The 5,951-nt window shown below is 36.3% G+C and overlaps 1 non-coding gene across 1 annotated transcript; it reads right to left on the bottom strand.

The window, feature by feature from the left end:
• Positions 1–3,263: 3,263 nt before the first annotated feature.
• Positions 3,264–3,454, bottom strand: LOC125128555 (U2 spliceosomal RNA). Its single transcript, XR_007135262.1, has one exon. It is a non-coding gene; the product is annotated as a U2 spliceosomal RNA (small nuclear RNA).
• Between the last annotated feature and the right edge of the window lie 2,497 nt (positions 3,455–5,951).

Here is a 5,951-nt window from a genome sequence, read left to right as displayed (position 1 = left end):
CTTGGAGTTTGTTTCCCACAACCCTAGATAACTACCTTTTTTACTTTGGTATTTTGTCCTATACTTTCCCTTTTTTCTTCTCTCTTTTTAAGCTCTCTTTAGGTCAGAAGTAGTTTCTTTTTATGTTAAATGCATTTCCTTTCTTCTTTCTTCCTTGCATGCAAAGATGCTTTCCTTTTAACTTTAGTAGTTTTAATATACATATTAATTATAATTTTCAAGCCTTAAAAATCCTAATTTCTAGTGAAAACTAAAAAGTGAGCAATTATGAAATGTCTTTTTTATTAGCATTCAGTAGATGGGTAAACTTATTAATGAGATTTGTAATTTCTCAAAGAACTTGTGCTTTCTTATGGAAAATGCCTCAGTTTGGCACCAAATATATTTATTAATAGTCCTAGATATGTTTAGTTACTCTGTAAGAGGATGTCTATGTCCAGTAATAAATGTTTCAGTATCTTATTTGGGAATGATCTATATTCAATAAACTTCCATCATTTAACTTAATTTAGTGAAACTTTATAAAGTTTCAAGTTATGACAAATCTGGAGAAGCTATTTTAGGTAGACATACCACAAAACATAATTATTCTTAAAGAGTTCACCTAAAAACTCTTATCTCATTTACGTTTAACTATAAAAATTTTATCATGCCAAGTTATTTTTCTTGTTGACAAATTTCATAAGAGATATAATAAGGTCTCTTGATTTTTAGTAAACTTAGTTACAAAAAATACTATACTTAACGTTGATGACTCTATAGATATTTCAGTATTAATTAAACCAACAAAATTTAATACCAAATATTAATTTAATACTGGATAGTTACAAGACCATGTGAACTTGTATTCCTTTAGGGTTATCTCCTTTTATATTTCTGAGTATTCAGGTAAGTGCTTAATTTCCTTAAAACAAGTCAATCATTTACAGAGTAATTTTTGCAGTATCATCCAAAAGTAGAGACATATATATTTATACTATCTACACAAACATATAAACAGATACAACCATAGATCTCACAGCTTCATTTTAAAACTTAGTCATGAATCATGTACTACAATATAAACTCTCTAGTTTATAAGCAACAATTGGAATAAGTTAAGTTTACTCACCTAATTTTAAAAATGCCTGTTTTTCCCTGTCTCTGGGAGGTGAGAATTCTACCACTGAACCACCAATGCCTCTTCCCTCAGTCTCTGGAATTATAGGTGGTCTAGATAAGAGTATAATAAGAGTTCTTGAGGGCCCTGATAGGACATATATATCTCAAAGATACAGAGAGAAAGGTGCAAGTTCTTCCTAAAAGGACTTTGTTCCTTTATGGTCAGAATTTTAGGGAGTTGTTTGATCAAGCTGTCTTTCTCTAAGTGCGTATGCAAAAACCAATTTTGGAATGTCAAAAAGAGCCCTATCTTAGCCATTTCAGGTTGCGACATCCTTAGTTCCCAAGTAAGTACTTGCAAGTATAAGTTCTATATGTACATAAATCTGGCTGGGGTATTAGTCAGAGGTTGTCTGATGCTACTTTTATTCTGTTTAGGAGATTTCTGTTCCTCATTTTAATGTTGGTTTCTTGGGATAACTATTGAAAACCATGTGGTGTTATATAGAAATGCAATTGATTTCTGTGTATTAATTTTGTAGCCTGCAAATTTGCCAAATTAATTGATGAGTTCTAACAGTCTCTGCTGCTGCCTTTAAGGTTTTCTAGGTGTAGTATCATAATATCTGCAAACAGTGATAGTTTTACTTCTTCTTTTCCAAATTGGATTCCTTTTATTTCTTTTTCTTCTCTGATTGCTGTGGCTAGGACTTCCAAAACTATGTTGAATAATAGTGGTGAAAACATAGGCAGAAGACTCTCTGACTTAAATCACAGCAGCATCTTCTTTGATCAATTTCCTAGAATAATGATGGCAAAGACACAGATAAACCAATGGGACCTAATTAAATTTAAAAGCTTTTGCACAGCAAAGGAAATCATTAAAAAAAGGAAAAGATGACCCACAGAATGGGAGAAAATCTTTGCCAATGATGCAACAGACAAGGGCCTAATATCCAAAATATACAAACAGCTCATGCAAGTCATCAATAAAAATCAAACAACCCAACTGAAAAATGGGCAGAAGATCTAAATAGATATTTCTCTGAAGAAGGCATATGGATGGTCTACAGGCATATGAAAAAATGATCAACATCACTAATTATTACAGAAATGCAAATAAAAACTACAATGAGGTACCACCTCACACCAGTCAGAATGGACAACATTAACAAGTCAACAAATAACAAATGCTGACATGGAATGGAGAAAAGGAAACTGTCCTTCACTGTTTGTGGGAATGTAAATTGGTACAACCACTATGGAAAGCAGTAGAGGTACCTTACGTATGTACCTCAGAAAACTAAATATAGAGCTACAATATGATCCAGCAATCCGACTGCTGGGCATATATCTGGACAAACCTTTCACTGAAAAAGATACATGCACCCCTATGTTCATAGCAGCACTCTTCACAATAGCCAAGACATGGAAACAACCTAAATGTCCATTGACAGATGAATGGATTAAGAAGATGTGGTACATGTATACAATGGAATATTACTCAGCCATAAAAACTAATGCCATTTGCAACAACATGGATCAAAATAGAGATTCTCATGCTAAGTGAAGTAAGCCAGAAAGCAAAAGACAAACACCATATGTTATCACTTATTTGTGGAATAGAAATCATGGAGCAGATGATCCTATCTAAAAAAAAAAATGAAACAGATCATGGTCAAGGAGAGCAGACTTGGGGTTCTCTGGGGGGAAAGAGGAGGGAGTGAGATAGATGGGCATCTTGTGAGGTTTTCTGGATGCAAACTGTTATATTTGGAATGGATGGGCAGTGGGGCTCTGCTGCACAGCACAGGGAAATGTGTGTTATTGGGTCACTTTTTTGTACAGTAGAACTTGAAGAAATATTATAAATCAAGTATACTTTAATAATAATACAGAACCAAAAAACAAAAACAGGTGGTGGGCCTACTTACTCTTTTGATCTTAGCTCCTGTAGGTGTCACCCTAGAGTTATTTCAGCTCTTTTACATGCCTTAGTTTCTCCCTCCAGCAGTCTAAAATGCTGTTGCCTCTTTAGAACACTAGTATTTGGCTTAGAACACTAAAGCCAAAATTTATGTGTGCATCCCCAGACAAGTGATTTTTTTTTTCAAGGCCCTAAGCGCTTTCTGAGTTTTCTCTTCAACAATGACAGGGGGAAAATGGGGTGCACCGTTTCTGGAAGTACTGCAATACCAGGTCGATGTGTGGAGTGGACGGAGCAAGCTCCTATTCCAACTCCCTGCTGCAAAAATCCATTTAATATATTGTCCTCGGATAAAGGACGTATCAGATATTAAACTGATAAGAACAGATACTACACTTGCTCTTAGCCAAAAGGCTGAGAAGCAGTAGACAAGTGAGTTTTTAATTAGTAAGATTCCCTGGGGGACCCTGTCACCGTATGAGGACTCACCTCTCCCACTCCTGTACATTTTTCTATTGCCTGAGAGAGCTGTATCTGGCCAGGAAGAGCTGTGTCACTTTATCTTCTGAGCTAAAAGCTCTCATATGATAACTTTACTTTTATTCTGATTAACTCTGTTGTAACTAATTCAAGAAAAGATTCCAACCAACCCATTAACTAAATCACCCAGTCCAAATCTTTTCAGCAATTTTCAGCTAAGCAAAGTCTTCCAAGTGTCTTTCAACCTGAGAACCTCCCAGTGCCTGAGAAGTCAGGTATGTTTTTTATCCACCACTGAATAAAAATCAGCATGGTCAATAAAGATGGGAGATCCAGATGTGGAGCCTAGACTAAATCATCTGGACTCACAGAAGAGATAGATGGGCACAAAGTTTCCTTGATGGTACCGAGGCTCTGGATACTCGTTGAGTTCCAGGGAAGGAGTGGCATCTGCTCTGGGTGTCTTTGGTCGCCAGAACTGTCAACTGAAATAAAAAATGCACAATGTGAGAGCTGTGCATTTCAGTTTTATTTGAGGACCTTACTGAAGACTCTAGCCTAGGAGACAGGCTAGAAAAATCTAAGGATTTTTCTGAAGAGGTAGAGGAGGAGCTAGTATATACACATTTTTTGGCTGCAAATACATGTAGTCAAGCATACATCTTGGTAGAAGATTATTACTATTCACAAAAACTAGACATTTCAGTTTGATGATTTTGGTGCTTATCTATGTATGGGAAGGTGCAAGAATTTGGGGTCATTGAAATTTTTCCTTACATATACATCTTAACTATCTAGGGGCCTCATATATCTAAAACACAGCATACTTCAACCTGTTTTTCATCCTGAAATCCTTTCATGGTGTACTGTAGGTCATTGATTGCAGTGGCTAATGACTTGATCCTTCTAGATCTGGATGGCAGGTGACATTCTTTGTTTTACAGCCTTCAGTGGAAGAAGTAACTGCAAATGTGGTGGAAATAGCAAGAGAACTAGAAGTGGAGCCTGAACATGCAACTGAATTACTGCAATCTCATGATAAAATTTTAATGGACTAGGAATTTCTTTTTCTGAATGAGCAAAGAAATTGGCTAATCAAGATGGTATCTACTCCTGGTGAACATGCTATGAAGCTTGTGGAAATGACGACAAAGGATTTAGAATGTTACATAAACTAAGTTGTTCAAGCAGGAGCAGGGTTTGAGAGAATTGACCCCAGTTTTGAAAGAAGTTCTACTGTGGGTAGAATGCTGTCAAACAGCATTGCATGCTACAGAGAAATTGCTGGTGAAAGTAAGAGCTCATCAATGCAGCAAACTACATTGTTGTCTTATTTTAAGAAACTACCCCAGTTTTCTGTGACCATGATTGTGGTTAGATGATGGTTTGAATTTTTTAGCAATAAAGTATTTTTTAATTAAGGTATGTGTTTTAGACATAATGCTATTGCACTTAATAGGCCATATTAAGATGTAAACATAACTTTTATATGCACTGTAAAACAAAAAAATTCATGTAACTTTCTTATTGCCATGTTCACTTTATTGCAGTGGTCTGGAATCAAACCCTCAGTATCTCCAAGGAGTGATTGTATTTTCTTTCTCTTTGTTGAAATTATCAGTTGGTTCATGCATTTTTCTCCTGACCTTGGGGAGCCTGTTTTTATTTTTTATTTTTTTACATTTTTTTCCCACTGTACAGCGTGGGGACCAAGTTACACATACATGTATACATAATTTTTCTTCCCATTGTTGTGTTGTGATGTAACTATCTAGACATAGTTCTCAGTGCTACACAGCAGGATCTCATTGTAAATCCATTTCAAGAGCAACAGTTTGCATCCATTTACCCCAAGCTCCTGATCCCTCCCACCCCCTCCCCATCCTCCTGGGCAATCACAAGTCTATTCTCCAAGTCCATGATTTTCTTGTCTGTGGAAAGGTTCCTTTGTGCTGTATATTAGACACCAGATATGAGTGATATCGTATGGTATTTGTCTTTCTCTTTCTGACTTATTTCACTCAGGATGAGAGTCTCTAGTTCCATCCATGTTGCTGCAAATGGCATTATTTCATTCTTTTTTACGACTGAGTAGTATTCCATTGTGTATAGATACCACATCTTCCTAATCCACAATTGTCTGTTGATGGACGTTTGGGTTGTTTCCATGTCCTGGCTATTGTGACAAGCAAAATTCATGTTGGCAATGAACATGTGGATGCATGTGTCTTTTTAAAGGAAAGTTTTGTCTGGATATATGCCCAAGAGTGGGACTTCTGGGTCATATGGTAGTTCTATGTGTAGATTGCTAAGGTACCTCCATACTGTACTCTGTAGTGGCTATACCAGCTTACATTCCCACCAACAGTGCAGGAGGGTTCCCTTTTCTCCATACTTCTTCCAGCATTTGTTATCTGTAGACTTATTAATGATGGCCATTCTG

The sequence above is a fragment of the Phacochoerus africanus genome, chromosome 5, assembly GCF_016906955.1.
Source record: "Phacochoerus africanus isolate WHEZ1 chromosome 5, ROS_Pafr_v1, whole genome shotgun sequence".
NCBI lineage: Eukaryota > Metazoa > Chordata > Mammalia > Artiodactyla > Suidae > Phacochoerus > Phacochoerus africanus.
This window is presented reverse-complemented; position numbering and strand designations above follow the sequence as displayed.